General features: G+C 35.1%; 1 protein-coding gene and 1 long non-coding RNA gene across 3 annotated transcripts in view; both read left to right on the forward strand.

Moving 5' to 3' along the window:
* The window catches only part of LOC133529564 (alpha-2 adrenergic receptor), an 876,629-nt gene that overhangs the window by 370,789 nt on the left and 487,354 nt on the right, over nt 1-18,486 (forward strand). The gene's annotated exons all lie outside the window — the stretch shown is intronic.
* Nucleotides 1,800-3,653, forward strand: LOC133529454 (uncharacterized). The gene is made up of 2 exons (XR_009801137.1): nt 1,800-2,485; nt 2,560-3,653. It is a non-coding gene; the product is annotated as an uncharacterized LOC133529454 (long non-coding RNA).

Genomic DNA, 18,486 nt, shown 5'->3' on the forward strand with positions numbered 1-18,486 from the left:
CTAGGCTAAGCTGATGGCTATCGCTTTGTGCCACCCTATAATCGGCAAGATGTGCACGTCAAAGAGAATGCTGGTCGATGACTAATCTCAGAATGCTTAAACGCGCTCGAATGTAGGCTTTATGTGGCAACAATCAGTGAAATATCAATAAATAACGTAATTTCTTTGCTTTGCTGGATATTCAGACTTTTTATTCAATAGATAAAAGTCGTTACAACAATCAACAATAACAACTTTTTATTACAACTAATTAATATTATCATTTCTCCACTATCTAAAGGTTGTCTGGAAGAGATCGCTCTTAAGCGATATGACTGCCTGTTGTTACTTCTGTATTTATATTTTATGTGTTTCTTTGAAAATTTTATTTTACGTCATGGGCACAGCGCCACAGGTAAATTTCATACGAGATGTTTTCCCGTCTATGGACGGTCTGCTTATCTGTAAAAGTTGTGCCACATATTGACGACCGGTTTGGCCTAGTGGGTAGTGGGCCTGCCTACGAAGCTGATGGTCCCGGGTTCAAATCCTGGTAAGGGCATTTATTCGTGTGATGAGCATGGATATTTGTTCCTGAGTCATGGGTGTTTTCTATGTATTTAAGTATTTATAAATATTTATATATTATATATATCGTTGTCTAAGTACCCTCAACACAAGCCTTATTGAGCTTACTGTGGGACTTAGTCAATTTGTGTAATAATGTCCTATAATATTTATTTATTTATTTATATTGACAGCTCAGTTTGTATACGTCTTCATACAATGAAGAGGCTCGTGATACGGCATCTCGTCTATAGCCGTAACGTCCTCAGCCGTGTCGTGCCGCAGCATGCGTCATGGCCTTACACTTGTGATGCATAACGTCGGTAAATCGCTCTGAAGATTTTGTTGCGACACTAGAAAGCCTTTCGATGTACCTAAAACGTCATAAGATACTTGTCTTCATTATAATCCTATGAAAACTCGCGGTCTGTGGACCGGATTGTGGTTTTCTCAAAGTAAAAATCATCAGCTGCGACGTGCAACGTGGTGCCATATCATGAAGCTTTCCATTTATGTCTCTCGACAGACTCTCCATGAACGTGTTAAGGCGCTCTTATAGACAGATTTTAGGTTTTTGAGGGGGTGAAGCAGACGAAGTGGTAAAGCAGGCAGGCGGGCGCCCCGCGCGCCGCGCTCGTAGCAAGCCTACGTCCTTATTCTGACGCCATCCGTATTCTGGTTTGTTAGTTCTGGGATCTTTTCCGGAAATTTATATTGATTATGATTTAAACTTAATGAAATTAAAAATTTGATAATTATATATAATACTAGAGTATACCGCGGCAAATTGAGAACCTAGTAAAATGATACCAAATCGTTTTGTGTCGAAATAATATTACTTACTAATTCAGACAAAAGTTACAACTGTCTGCTTTAAATCATATATAGATACCTATTCAAAACCTAGTTGACCTTAAAAATGCAATAGAAGTCAATTTCGGGTAAGTAGTGAAAAAAAGGAAGAATACTAGCAAAGCTAAGTAATTTGTGGAAGTGAACGTAAAAAGGTAGCATGTTTTTGCTGGTATTGAGATAACTGAAAACAAAAGCATAAGGTATGCACAAGCATATGTAACTCCAAAAAGTAGATAAATTATGCTATCTTCTCAAAAAAGAACCATGACTCTAACTGTAACGACTATTTCTATATTATTATTTGAATTGACGACAATGAAGACGATTATAAATTTTAAATGCAAAGGTCGAGAAAACTGCTATTATTATTTATTATTTAAAGGTTATAATGGCAAAAATGCACTTATACTACTACTACTTCGAAGTTATATAGTAATGAGTATAATTGACTGACTTTAATTAATGTCTAATAAAGAATCAGTCTGTTGTCTGTCTACTCTGTCTGTAATAAAATATTACAAGTATATTTGACCCACTGAGGTTTCAGATGAAGTTGAAAATCTGCATACATATGTAAGTAGGGTGACAATGAAATATTATGGTACCATCGAGCTGATCTGATGCATGAGAGAGGAGGTGGCCATAGGAACTCTGTGTCAAAATATCACAACCAAATTGCGTTTGAGGTTGTTAGAATTGTCTCAATGAGTATTGTTTTCCTTTGGAAAGAAGTACAGTTAAGACCTGTTCCGTAAAGTTAATTAACATACAAAACTTTCCGATGAACAAAATTATTTTATCGTCAACTATATTATTTATCCCTTCAAGTGGTGGCCCACCACTCACGGGTCGATGCGATAGCCAGAAAGCTGTCGGCCAACAGAGGGTGGTTAGTGAGGTGTTGCCATATTTAGTGGCAAAATTAAAGGCTTTGAAGTATATTTACGCTCTTCTAGCGCCCAAAAGTAGCTAGAAAGTTAGACAAGGAAAACATACATACACACGCTTGTTAACGCTTGGTTGCTAAGGACCGTTCATCCGGGATCGAACGCCTAGGTCGAGTTCTGTCTTGATTTTTAAAGAGGTTATTTTGTAAATACACGGTACCCTCGAGGAAACGGAATGATTTTAACAGTATATTCCGGATCGTATTTAGAGGCAAAAATGTCATATAAACTTTTTTAATTCGCCTAGTTTCAGAGTTAATACCAATTAAAAAATATATTTTTCGTTGTGTTTTAGTGCATAACGCCTTTTTGATGGCTATGTCGCCAGTCGCCACTTTGGGACCAAGTCTAGACTACCTTCTTGACAGATATCAAAGTCACAAGGTACCATTTGAATAGACTAATTTTTACGAAAAAAAATGTACCAATTTATATTAATCCATAAATTTTCCAAGAACATGAACTAAATATGTTTAAAAACATACAAAAAGTAAAAAAAAAAAACAATTTTTTTTGCGGAATTGACTTAAACTTGTACATGAAATTCTTCTTATGAACTCAAGAATACGTGGTTAAAAAAATTCCGTTTCCTCACGGGCACTTTTTATGACTTAACCTTTGAATTTTAAGCCCTACGTAGAAAATTAATTAACAATTACCTCCAATCATAACTTTGTTTTGTGGTGGTAGTCATTTTTAATAAGGAAACTGGAAAACTGTCACTGTTGCTAGGTTTGATTAGTTAGGTGCATGTGGCGAAATGCATAAACATTACAATAATTTAACAACAACAAGGACAACTTCAACAGAAGGACATGATTTCACGATCCTCAGCATTGAGGGAACAAGAAGAAGAAGACAATAATTTAATTGTTCTATTCGAATAGCGTATTTAGTGCTTATTCTAACGATATATGCTTCAATATATACTTTTATACATAGATAAGCTTAAATAGTTGAATTTGTAATATTCTCTAAATCCGCGCTGAACACCCGACGGGGCCCCGCCACGTGACTACTTTTTACGTTTTGGCTTCTGCCACTTGAAGGGATATACTATAGGCCTTGACTAGTAATTCATTTCAAAATAAACTATTTTAATATATACATATTACACATAAGCACCCTAATGCAAAAATGAAGAAAATATATTTTGCGAAACTTTCGATCGATTTTTCCACTTATATTTTGTATTGGCAGGAAAAATAGTAAAAGCATATCACAAAGACATAACAAGGTCCAAGGTTTTAAAGAAGAAGGTAAAATTGGCTGAGACCTGAAATTGACGGCAGAGTGTCATCGAAATTTATACTTGAAAAAAAGAAATAAAATGTCATCAGTTTTCATTTCATACAAAACAGAAATAGCATGGTATAAAAGTATTATACCAAACTTTTACAAAGGACTTTATGTTTAACATTATCAAAAATGGAATTTAGTGACATTCTTGAATTTACAGAATAATTAACCAGTGAAATAAAAATATTGGCGAGAGGTACAAATATATACGAACTTCCGAACCGAGTACTTGCAAAATTTTGAATGGAATTTGAAGGGTAAAATAGTTGATAAATGTTGTAAATAAAGTCTTAAGTGTATACCATATGAAAGTTAATAAACCAGAAATACCAAACAAATTCAACACTTATAACATAAACTATTACAGCCATTTGAGCACTTCCACAAAAACGTGAAATGATACCTTTCACTAAGCACTATTTAAATCCCACATATTTAAATCCAGTATATCTCCTGCATCCTGTATGTGTTAAAAATGAAGCTGTTCCAATATAATGACTTATATAAATTAAACAAGCGGATTAATTTTATTTGTTTACGTTTAAAAATAGGCATTCAATTTGATTATTACTGTAATAGCAATTTAAAATATTATTTTACCTAAATTGATAATTAAAAGTAGGTACCCCTCACGAAATAAGTACTACTGAATTTTATACTTAGCAGTGTTTTTTAAAATGTACATGTATTTTACCTTCCTCGTATTAAAAATGAAAAGTAGAGTGTTTAACTCGGGTGCAAGGCACCATTTCATCATTTGGTTAATCGTGGCTGTATGCCGGACAGGTGTGTGTGTAAAACTTGTCAAAAAAGATAATATGACGGATGGATGTCTGAAATGTCACCGTATTTAAGAATCAATTAGCTTAAAAATTAGTTTTTTCTTCGTAAGAGTGATGAAAACATTGTGTATTTATAGTGTGATTATCCATTTTATGTAACGTCCGCTAAACTAGCACAGGTCCGACGCTGACAGTGGTCACGGGCGTACTGGCGTACTGACGGTATTGCCGCGCAGGGTAACGTTTAGTAGACAAAATGTTGAATTCATAATTATGAATGAAAAATTTAACGCATCGATAAACTGACAAGCAAAATGTTAGAGTTACTTAAAAGCTATTGAATGAAGTAAATTTCATATTGATATTCATCATAGTACTTCTAAAATATCGAAATAAATACAGTTTTAAGCATATTTTCAAATCAAAAATCTATCGAGAAAAAGATGAGCCATCGTGTTTCTGACAAGCATACGGCTAGTTCAAAGACTGAAGTTATACATACTAGAAAATAATCGATGAAATCCTTGAACAAGCCTGTAAATATCGATTTAAAAATAGCGCATTTTACTATACACCGCGCCTTAAGGTTGTGCAATAAAGAGGATTGTATTGTTTTGAATTGTATTGTATTGTAACTATAGCAACCGCTACCGCGGCTATACAGGCTCAGTCAGGCAGAGTACGCAGACGACGTAACGACTATCGATACTGTATCGATGCTGAATCACGACTGTATCGATGCTGTATCGCGACGGTAGCGATGCTGTATCGTGTTGACGTGTGTGAGGGGACCAGCAACAGAATCGTGACTGTATCACGGCTTTTTTCGGACTGCATCGCTACTGACGCCCGGTCACTGTAAAGATCCCTGGGGGAGGCCTATGTCCAGCAGTGGGTGCGCCAAAGTTCATATAAAATTGCAAATTAGATTATTGAAACTCCGAAAATGTATCTCATACAATTTTACATCCTAATAATCACTATACATTTTCATTTCAAACAATACTAGTTGGAACTTCGAATTTATAATATTTACAGATATGTAAATGCCATTTTTGAAATATTAAATACAATAGTAAATTCAAAATAAGGAAAAAAAAGACAAAAATAAACAGAAAGGTAGGTTAGGTCAGGTTAAAACTCTGCCAGAAAAGTAGGTTAGGTTAGGTTAGAACTGCGACCCTCACAGAACCAGAGAGTTTATAAATAAAGAAATTCTTACAAATAACATTATGGGCACAGATACCTATAGGTACATTCTCAGTGATAACATTATAAGTACAAACAACCATTGAAAAAATATATGAGAAACAATTTTCGGAGAAATATATGACTACAAAGCGATATTATTAGAGTTACTTATTCGAATAATAAATTGTATCTGAGCCAATAAGGACCCCCAGCAGTAGATGTATTACGGCTGATATGATGACAAATATAAACTAAAATTGATAGCTAGTTAATTTATATAATATATGAGCACAAAACAAACATACAAATGTACAGCCCACAGAAATGAACAGCTAATTCCTTGGCAAACCTCACTGCTCAGACGGACCCGTCAAAAAACCTGTCGTCCATTCATGCCGATATCTCGATATTTATCTATAGAAATTAATCCCTAGTCCGTAAGTTTCCGAATGAATGGCTCCTTTCAAACTATGCTTGGATATCGGAGAGTGGCGTAAATATAAGTAATAGGCGAGTTCAATCAAAACACGCATGAACAATCATTTATTCCTTCAGAATCATCATTTAATCATGTTCTTTTATGAAGACAAAGGAGCGGACTAATCGCCTAAAGGTAAGCAATTACAGTCGCTTACGGACCCCCACAACATTAGTGGGGTTTCTGTGTGTTACCGGGCTGGGAGTACGCTATTTTCTTGAAGATTTGGAGCTCGTATCACTCCAGAAATACTGCAGGCGATAGTTCCGTCCAGAGCTTAGCTGTTATTAGTTATAAAATACCTTCAGACCTCCAGTCTAATGAGAGGACGATATTAAAACATGCTGGCCCGCAGAATGACCAACAGTGAGCGAGGTCAAGCATTTGTCCATTAAAAATTAAAAATTGAGAGAGCCTTTCATTCAGTTGTAAAGTATTCCACGGGCCCCATACAAATGCATTTTATTTCGTGTGTTATTAGATTTTTTTCGGCGTTTTAAGCCAATGATTATTTTTCTAGGCATATGTTTGACCATTATTCACAGAAAAAGAAATTTCTATACCTGAAAATCTTTAGAAAATTCGCGTTTTTACGGGACAGCGGTAGAAAATTTCATGGAATGCTTCTTGTGGACATCTTCCGACTGCTATTATGATCATAGACGAAGAATACTAATATATTACGTCACTACGACGGAGATTTTCCTCCATGACACGCCGAATTCGCACGCACACATACCCACTTATCGGGTTTTAGCCAATGAATCTCGGTCCTCGAGTTTATGAATGTATGCGTGCACGCATTAACACAAGAAAAATCAGCATATTATGTGTTATCAGTTTTTACCTGGTGACGCTAAGTCCGTGATATTATTACAATCTGATGTCATGTCTATGATTTTGATATAGTTTGTAAAGTATCTTCCGCCGTAGCTCATAGTTTGAACCACTCCAATGTCCCCAGTTACTTGCAGACACCACGAGATATTCGGACTGGACGCATTGATTTTGGTTACATTGAATTTCGACACCTTTTAGCGATTTTATCGCTCTAGTTATTTCAGTAATAAAGGCTAATTTTGTTTAGAAAAAATATATGATGAGTAAGTCAATTATGTTAGATATTTTAATTTTTGTAATTTTTTTTTATAACGAGAATCATCCATAACTTGCGAAATTTTTTTCGTGATTAACACACAAAGAAATGCCCTTACCGGTATTTGAACCCGGGATCTCCTGCCTTATAGGTTAGGCCACTACTAACTAGGTTAGGAAGCCGTCAACCAGATACACCAAAAAAATACGAATATCAGTATCTTTTGGTCAGAAGTTTGGTTACTCTTTATTAGGAGTTGACTTTAAGTCTACATTTCAAATTCCAAGTTATTTAGCAACTTACAATGTTTACGATAACATTATTATCGGACTTACACTTTAACTAAACACCTTAAAAGAATAGCAAAGTACTGTTTGAAAATTCCATCACCAACAACCAACAAAAGTAATTTGCGTAATTCGGATTCTTCAGATTCCTTAAAAACACCTTATTAGCTTTCAAAAACAACAACCAAAACACAATGACATACATTAGACATTATAATGTAAATGCCGGATTCTAAGCAGTGACTCATTAATATGAAAAAGGCGAAATTACTGGATTGGGGGATAAAATTGTTTGTTTTTGCGTTCAAATTAAGGGAATTCACTTAAGCTTTAGCCGGGTTAAGTATGATAAGTTATAAATAACACAACTGAAGAAAAACAGTTAAAGTTTCTTAATTTTATAAGGAGTACATATGTATAATGTTTGTTAGTCGACATTATCATTTATTTATTTAAAATATGTTTACACAACATTACAGAAATCTAATGCGTCATGCAACCAAGATCAAACATGTTAACAACAGCACATAATACAAAGAAGATACAATAACATTGTACACAAAATAAAACAATATTTATTACATTACACTCGAAGGCCTGGCATCCATCACCTCACAGAACCTCAAGCATTCATTTCTCACACTCGCCCACCGCCATGCAATCAGATCGCACTCCGGTGCTGACGCCGAGAGCGCATGAAGTAGTGAGAGTGCGCGGGGCAGTGGCGAGTTCTTACGCGACACAGTCCGAGCAGCCAGGACAGCAAGAAGAACGCGTCGTCGAGGCCTGATAGATATTTTGGGGACGTCTGCTTCTTATTTACTACCGCATCGACCCAAAGTGAGTCTTGGCATTCAATCGGGCGACTCCCATTTGGTTGTTCCAAGTACGCTCTCTTAAAGGCTCCTCTCCCATGTTCTCTACGTGTCCGAGCCAATAAAGCCTAGCCGCTTTGGTCTTTCCAATAATGTTGGGTTCGGACACCGTGTCTTCTATCTCTCTATTCTTCCTTTCTCTTTACCTCCCGTATTCCGCTTTTGTCGGCCCCAGGATCTTTCGCAGAATCTACCTCTCCGCCACTTATCATGCCCTATTATCTAAATCGTATGACGTGCGAGGTTAACTAGTATTTCCTGAGATTAATTTCTTTTGATAAAATGATTATCTTAAAACAAAATTTTATTAATATTTGATCCATATCTATAAGCTCCAAGAATTTCGTTACATTGCGGTATTCGTTCGATCAACTGAATTCATTGTAGTCTGTCATAGTTACCAATGTATCGAATATTGCATGCAAATTCATGAACTATCTAAATGGAGCTTTAGACTATAAAAAAACATTTTTCACAAGACGAACTTTCCTACCTGAGAAAGAAAACGATTTAAACATCGCAAACATAAATTACATCGCATGTAAGGAATTTAAAATATTACAGTTTAAATAGTTGTATTTCATGAATATTCGAGATTTAAAAATTATTATAAGTATTAATAATATAAGTAGTCGCCAGTATTTTTATACATATATACCCAAAGAAAATGCTAGAAATTGACACATGAATCTGGAATAGAAAGAACATTGCTATTCCGCGTAGCTACGATTCACTGTACCCACAAACATTCAGCAAACAGACATGGCAGCCAAATTATATTCCAATTCCGAGACACGTGACACGCGCAGGTGTCATTTGTTTTGTACCGAGTGCCGCAAGTATTGTCTGATATTGTATTGTAGAACAGGTTCGGGGAAATGTGTTCTTCGTGATAGAGAATTGAGTTCTTGAGTAAGCCAATGCAAAGTGACCTATTATGACTTTAGCTACTGGCACTGATCAAACTTTTTGATGCAAATTCCACCTTCACATTCTATCAAGTGTATTACCGTATTCATGCTTAAGTTTATTACAAACTTTTATTTAACTTGCCCTGTTTGTATCTATATATATGTACATAACTATTACAAGTATTTGACGACCGGTCTGGCCTAGTGGGTAGTGGTAGTGGGTAGTGACCCTGCCTACGAAGCTGATGGTCCCGGGTTCAAATCCTGGTAAGGGCATGTATTCGTGTGATGAGCATGGATATTTGTTCCTGAGTCATGGGTGTTTTCTATGTATTTAAGTATTTATAAATATTTATATATTATATATATCGTTGTCTAAGTACCCTCAACACAAGCCTTATTGAGCTTACTGTGGGACTTAGTCAATTTGTGTAATAATGTCCTATAATATTTATATTATATTATATTATATTATATTAAGTATGTTTGTGTGGGTCAGAACTTGGAAGGTAAATTTTTTGACCCACTTCCCGGTTTCCGATTGAGCTGAAGTGTGTGACAGGGGAGGGTAGCATCGCGGCAGCGCGAGGAGTATAGTGTGGTTGTAGCAATACATTATACACACAAGAGCGCCATGCTTGACGTCGTACTTGGCAAGGAAACTAAGCGAAGACCGTCTCTATACTGGTCTGTAGTCTTCGACTCTCCAGTCTATGTGAATTATTACTACTTGGTATTCGCGACGCGAGGGTACTGGCTTTCTGTTGAGATGCACTGGAAGCGAATCTCTATTTTCTATACACGTGAAATGTATATTTTGTTGGACTATTTGTTATATTTGGAGCGGAAATAGGTACCTATATTTATTATTTAAGTTAATGAGAAATCACTTGGAGAGATGGATGGAGAAAAAATATAATTTTTGAAATCTGTAAAAAGGAATATTTTATTGCAAAAGTTAAATTTAATTTAACACGCAAATTGTAAATTCCTACGATTATACTATTTAACGTCAGTGAAGCATAGAACAGTCTGCTAATCTGTACAATGCCAAGGCTCATTCTACTTGAGTCACACTAAAGTCACTCACTGTTTATAAGTATTAAATTAGAAATTTAAACCCCATACGCTATAATTAGCAAAAAATAAAAAACTAATCTCAACATAACTTCGCCATTTTGAAATTCAGGGACTATCTAGTCAAAGGTTAACTGGAAGAGATCCCTCAAAGGGCTAAGTTGGCCTTTGTACTTCTTAATAATTGTATGTTATTTGTATTTTGTAAAATAATAAAGAGTTTACTACTACTACTACTATTTTATAATATCCATCTGTAACTGACAATATGGAGTCAGCAGTCAGACGCACGGGGCGCATATCACTCAGACAGTGAATCCGCTGTGTGGCCTCTACCATTGGTACTCATACTTTTCATTGTAATTTTTACATTAGTTAGTTATTCAGTAATACGAGTAAGTCCTATGTACTGTATGTACGATGAACATGATAACAATGGATTAAATGAGTATGAATACTTTGCATTTACAGTGTTGGTAGGAACTTGAGTCTTTTTGGTCTAAATTTGATTAACGAAGCATTTTTACGAGGCTCAGCGCAAAATTTCCTAGTCTTTTTAGTCTCGAGTCAAATTTATTGAATCTTTTCTAGGATCAATTCAAAAGAGTCAAGCGACTAGGTTTTCTCTAAATAACATTGAAGAAAATACGTATTGCTTGGGTATAGGAATATCTCATAAGGCTAAAAGTAAAAAAAAAAGATTCCTGTACAAAAATATAACAATGTCACGTTCGAAACGTAAGGCCAAATATTTTAAATAATTTTATAATGTTAATGTTAATTTAAAATATGCAGTTTTAATTAATGGATTTTAATCATTTAAATTTTAATTTGTTATTGTTTATATGTTCATTTAATTTATTTGACTTGGTGTGTGTTGTTATTTATGAGTTTATGATTAATTATTTATTTTTAAATTATATTTGTTATTTGTTGTGTATATAGACTGTGTCTGCATTAAACGTTTACATTACATTAAAAAAATTAAAAGTACTTAAGTACCTACTGTTTTAAAACAAAAAAATATTAGTTTTATTTTTTTTATTTTTTTCTTAAAATTAAAAATATAAGATGCTTCTGAAATGTTTCAACGTGAAAATTTGGCAATCTTAGAAGCTTTACTATGACGGCACATAAGTAGGTACTCAGAAATATATGAACCAATAAGTCAGTCGTCTCGATTCGAACCAATAGTAATCCCTCCATTCGACTGGATGCACATTGAACTGCCTGACTCATGGCTTACGGTACCCGTATGAAAAGCTAGAATTAGCGATTTGAGCTAGAAATAGTTTACTTGGATATTGACTGGATTCACTGCTGTATCAATTGCTTATTATTAAGCTAATGTGTTTGAAAAAGAAACAAATTCAACGTTCAATTTAGCGTCCATTAATTACGAGTATGTGTGGCAGACAAGAAAAACAACAAAGTTGATTGATGCTCTAGAGCACAGTAAAAGATTAAAATGGAAGTGGGCCGGTCATACTGCCCGTATGAACAAGGACAGGTGGGCCAAAAAGATCATGGAAGGGACCTGCAGACAAGAGACCCAGAGGCAGACCTGCGGATAGATGGTTCGACGAGATTGTAAAAGCAGCAGGAAAAAATTGGATTAATAAAGCGAATAACAGATATGTGGAGAAAAATGAAGGTGGCCTTTACTGTAGGAAATGGTCCTCGATAAAAAAAAAATGTTCTTATTCATTATTTTTGTTGAACTTCATTTAGTTATTAATAAAAATTACCATTTTTTTAAATTAAATAAAAAAAAATAAAAATAATAATACTTATTATTATTTTATTAAGGAAAAAAAATAATAATTATGTGTAGCGTCATTGAGGATTTTTTTATTTCTCCTCCAACTCAGGTGAGAATTCATGAGATTGGCTCCACCCCCTCCCCCCTCTTTTAATCTCAGAGAAATTAGTATTTTGATAAGTTGGATTAATTTAAAAAAGCTTTTGCTCTTATTGCGTAGACTTCCTGTTGAGGTTTTCCCGAGAATCTACAGTACGAGGTTCTTAAAAAAGTGTACAGGTTTTTAAAGGGTCGGCAACGCGCATGTAACAGCACTATAGTTGCAGGCTTCCATAAGCTACGGTGACTACCTGTCATCAGGCGAGCCGTATGCTTGTTTGCCACCATCGTGATATATAAAAAACAGCTATAGCCGATTTCGCGTCGGTAAGTGTGGGGAGAATCTATTAGTGATTCCTTAAATCAATTGCATGCACGTTTAAACTGAGTCATAGCTTACATTACTCATATGAAAGCTAGAATTAACGCTGGTGTTAGAAATAGCATTCGGTCTAGATGCCTAGATATTGACTGGATCCATTCCATGCCAATTAGTGAACGCTGACGTGACGTGACGAAAACCGATAGAACACATTACTGGAATGAAATCTGGTAAATTTAAATGGAACGTTATACTCGTACTCTTAAGTAAAATGACCTTAAAGACCTAATTATATAAAACACTATTAATAGCTGCCATACCTTTGATGTGCCTTTGAAATGTCAGATTATTTGAAGATGATATCTCTGTGTTTGCAAACATAAAATTACATATACACAGACTGCAAAAATGCGAACTCCTTTCTAAAATAAAACTGAGTTTATTAATGTTAATGTATTTAAACAAATACGTTTGCAAATAAAAGGCAAAAACAAGATTAAATTAAAATTTGTCTCACACGAGGTGACCTATTAAACTATACAGGGAAATCAGATACGGAAGCGCATTCATTCAGGCGGCCAACTCTGCTTTAACAATTTGATATGGTTTCCAGCACATTTTGACACGACCTTGAGGCGCGTCATCCGTCTCACTTGCACCAAGCGTGCAAGCGAAATGGCTTATGGGACGACTCCCGATTGCGTTTTGTGAGAACAAGCGTGAGCCGCTAACGATAATTGATGCTTACCAGTGACAGAATATAATTGACTTTAATTCATAATAATATAAAATTCTAATTTTACATAAAAAACAGTCCATTATAATTGTATAGGCTTCCCGATAGCTATAAACTGGCATAGTCTACATGTTCCTACATTTTTAATTTAATTTTTAGTTGAAATTAATTTAACTCAGATTTTTAATTTATTTTTGACTGCGCATAGCATTAAAACTTTTTATATATTTGAGTTTTTAATTTTAATCAGAATTTTATCAATAAAATGCACAACCAATAAAATTTTAATTTACTTTCGCTTGATTTAGTTGTTTTCAGTCTTTAATATTATAATTCTTATTTTTTTGACGACCGGTCTGGCCTAGTGGGTAGTGACCCTGCCTATGAAGCTGATGGTCCCGGGTTCAAATCCTGGTAAGGGCATTTATTTGTGTGATTAGCATGAATATTTGTTCCTGAGTCATGGGTGTTTTTATGTATTTACATATTATATATATCGTTGTCTAAGTACCCACAACACAAGCCTTATTGAGCTTACTGTGGGACTTAGTCAATTTGTGTAATAATGTCCTATAATATTTATTTATTTATTATAAACGTTATATATGGATCAATATAATTAAATAAATAAATATAACATTTGAATTTTCCTTAAAAACCGGTCTACATGACTGACACTTATTTGACACGGTCCACATGACTGACACTTATCTGAAACGGTTCACATGACTGAGACTTATCTGACAGCTATCTCTGTCAATATATGCCGCCTGCCGCTTTGAATAATACCCAATAAACAATTTCCCCATTTAAAGGACCATGGGCAACTTTGTATGGAGCCTGGACCCAACGCCAACAGAAATGAGAGTAAGGTCATTAGATAGGTATTTCTATGCACTTCATTTTGTTCTATGGGCACCAAGCGGAATGCCATTGCAGAACTGAGATATTGGTATTTTTGCCAAAATGTCGTCACCCTTATTACCTAGGCAATAGAGTCCAAGTAAGTAAATTAATTACTGCAGGGTAGATGTTCGCGCACCGCCGGGTGAGCACACTGAATGATTTGCCGCGCTGGCCCGGCGGTGGACTATATTGCCTAGGTAATAAGGGTGACGACATTTTGACTAAAATACCAATATCTCAGTTCTGCAATGGAATTTCGCTTGGTGCCCATAGAACGAAATGAAGTACATAGAAATACCTATCTAATGACCTTACTCTCAACTCTGTTGGTATTGGGGCCATTTTGACGCATAGTCCTTTACATCATTTGTCATTGTCAAGCATGCACTTGGGGTCATTCTCTAGTTGGACTTGAATAGCTATTCTACTTCGTTCGTGGTCACGGTGACTGTCGTATCAAAATATAATGAAATCCATATCAAGTAACTAAAGCAGAATCGGCCTTCTGATCTTTATGTGACTTTTATAGCGCTTTTACTTCTGATTGCTTTTGCAATACGCTTTTATGACCCTTTTACAGCTAAATTATGAATTCAGTGATTAAAATCACGTACGTTTGTTTGATATGGGGTTTTGTTTGGGTCCGTTGAGTGATATGATAAGAAAGCTATTTAGTTTGTTTAACGAGTGTGGTCATTAAAATTATAATTATTACGTACAACATACTTAATAAACATGTTATATAAAGAAAGTTTTTTTTTTTGGTTGTATTAATAGGTGAGGCCTTTTTTCCACAACTTGTATGGATTAATATATTAAAAACAATATATATTGACGACCGGTCTGGTCTAGTGGGTAGTGACCCTGCCTACGAAGCCGATGGTCTCGGGTTCAAATCCTGGTAGAGGCATTTCTTTGTGTGATGAGCATGGATATTTTTTCCTGAGTCATAGGTGCTTTCTATGTATTTAAGTATTTATAAATATTTATATATATCGTTGTCTAAGTAGCCTCAACACAAGCCTTGTTGAGCTTACTGTGGGACTTAGTCAATTTATGTAGTAATGTCCTATAATATTAATTTATGAATTTATTTAGGGAATTATTATGTTATCACATTATTATTTATGGACTATACATAAGATGTAATTTTATCAATAGTATTATGATAATTTCAAAATGACCTATAGTTTTATGTTCTTTTATTTCAGAAATACTGCAGGTATACTAACTGTTTTAATCACAATTATGTTTATTGTTACAGGTATAAACCATCAATGGCGATTATCCGTGACATAATAAGAGAAAACCACGTTAAGTATCATCATACATTACAATAAGCATTTTTCATACAAAAGTATAGAGATATGACGCCATGTGTTTCTTATTCTCGTAATCGTTGGAATTACTTAACAGCTATTGCCGAGGTTAATCAATTTTGTTAACAAAATTTCAACAAATTTCAGCAAATTAAACTTGAAGATATACCGATAGGAGCGCCACATATCGGGTCCAATTGGTTTTTCAAACCATGTATATTAAAATCTTCTCAAGAATATAGCAAACACTTTTATGATTACCGCATCAAAATCGGTACAGCCAAACGTGAGATAATCGCGGACAAATATACATACATACAAATATACTGAGAACTTCCTTTTTTTTGAAGGGGGTCAAGTAAAAACTGCTTACCTGTAATAGTACAACTTACAGGTCAATTCGTACGTGCACCTGACATAAATAAATAAAATAAAATAATAAATATTATAGGACATTATTACACAAATTGACTAAGTCCCACAGTAAGCTCAATAAGGCTTGTGTTGAGGGTACTTAGACAACGATATATATAATATATAAATATTTATAAATACTTAAATACATAGAAAACACCCATAACTCAGGAACAAATATCCATGCTCATCACACGAATAAATGCCCTTACCAGGATTTGAACCCGGGACCATCAGCTTCGTAGGCAGGGTCACTACCCACTAGGCCAAACGTCGTCTAACTATCACTATACTTAATTTTTTGAGCATTATAAAGAAGTTAAAGAAGTTAAGTTAGTTAGTTAGTGTAAGGAGTAGGGCTAGCGTGGGGACTATAGCCCCAGCCCTCTCGCGCATGAGAGGAGGCCTGTGCCCAGCAGTGGGGCGTATATAGGCTGAGTTATTATTATGTTATAAGGAAGTTAAGCGATCTTGACGTGTCTTTTTATTATAAATCACTTTTGAAAAATAAGCCACAACTAATATGTTACAATTATAAAACATATACGATCTTTTACATGATTTTGCTTTCATAAATAATATAAACTAATTCTCTTAAAGCGTTTTTCAATAACTTAAAGAAAACATGACAAGATTGTTTACCGTTTTTGTAATACTAAAAAAACGAACTTTTTATATTAGATGTACATTCACCGACGACCGCTTTGGCCTAGTGGGTAGTGACCCTGCCTACGAAGCTGATGGTCCCGGGTTCAAATCCTGGTAAGGGCATTTATTCGTGTGATGAGCATGGATATTTGTTCCCGAGTCATAGGTGTTTTCTATGTATTTAAGTATTTATAAATATTTATATATTATTTATATCGTTGTCTAAGTACCCTCAACACAAGCCTTATTGAGCTTACTGTGGGACTTATTCAATTTGTGTAATAATGTCCTATAATATAATATAATTCACATCTGAAAACATCGACATGATCGAAGTGCCAAAAATATGTATACACGACCTTATGACCCATATATTAGGGTAGTGTATACATATTTTTGGCACTTTGTCCGTATCGATATTTTCAGACGTGGCTGTACGTACAAAGTCAGTGCTAAATGAACGCTTGAATGATAGCTAACTGATATGATTCCAATATCATTCTAATATCGGTTTGTCAGGTGCACGTTCGAATAGGCCCGTTAGTTGATCAGTGATCAGAGATACTACAGCGTGTAGCCGAGTAACCTGGTTACATTTTCCCATCAGCCGTTGGGCGTAGATCATTTACCTTCTAGACGCAGCAAGTAGAGTATTTGTTAAATACATTCATACATACATACATACATATAATCATGTCTGTTTCCCGAAGAGGTAGGCAGAGACCACGGATTTCCGTTTGCCACGATCGTGACATACCTCTTTCGCTTCCTTCACTTTCATAAAATTCCTCATACAAGAATTTTTTACACATACATTTTTTTTTGTAGGTCTGGTCCTAAAGGCCAAACATTTTCGCATCAATAAAATATTTCTTCTACTTTTTCCTAAGCCGACTATTAGGTACTGAGTACTTTAGTGACAATTTAACTAATTCTAAACTTAACATTTAATTAATTTATACATAATGTATACTATTTAATTGTTATCATTTGTATTTACTTTAATTATTTCTTTATTTATTTTATTACGAATTGACTAGCTATTATTATATTTCTACTACAACTACCGATTTAAACATTTTTTTTATATAAATGTACTTTTTAGCTTTAAACTAGTTTTTAAGACAGTGCTACGCTCTTGCAGGGTTACTATGTACCAAATCTTTACGTCCGTTATCCTCTTACGAGTATAACCATGGTTTTTTGCATGAAATAAATGAAATGAAATGAATCTAGACACGATATCGAATATGCCCTTAAACGTATCCCCAATACTGTACTATTTTACGGGGTAAATATGTAGGTCACACTGAGCAACTTTTACTATTGGTCAACCCCCAAACCTAATAAATCTAATAAATGCACATCCTGTCATGTGGAATCTACGACAAGTAATCTACTGCCGCCGTTCGTTCGTTAGCTTGTTAACTCGATGATAGGCAAGCTTGAAAATTCACTGATGGTTATAAAATAAGCATAAAGCAAGCTAGAGGCGAGGCGGGAACTTCCCCTCGCTTCATATGTAGTTAGGGTGCTGAGAGGCGAGTTGTGTAACCCCGGGGTCCTGCACGCCCTGGCGCTGTACGTGCCGGACCGGCACGTGTGGCGCCGCCGCCCGCCGCTGCTGGCCGTACCCCGTGCTCGCACAAAACTGCTGAGGGAAGCCCCGCTAACGAGGGCCATTCGCACTATCAATAAACTTTCGTTGAAGTTGGACATATTTACGTGCTCTTTGAATGATCTCACAAAGGCTGCAATGTTAACATTAGGTTAAGTTTATAATTATATAGTCAATAACTCTGATTATTGGTTTGTCGCTTATCTATCGCATTAGGCTAAACCAGTAATGATAGATTTATGTTTTATTAATAAATAAATAAATGCCTTTGGTTTACACTGATTTGTAGCAACACTAATAATTATGATGGCAGAATAT

The sequence above is a fragment of the Cydia pomonella genome, chromosome 21 (assembly GCF_033807575.1).
Source record: "Cydia pomonella isolate Wapato2018A chromosome 21, ilCydPomo1, whole genome shotgun sequence".
Taxonomy (NCBI): domain Eukaryota; kingdom Metazoa; phylum Arthropoda; class Insecta; order Lepidoptera; family Tortricidae; genus Cydia; species Cydia pomonella.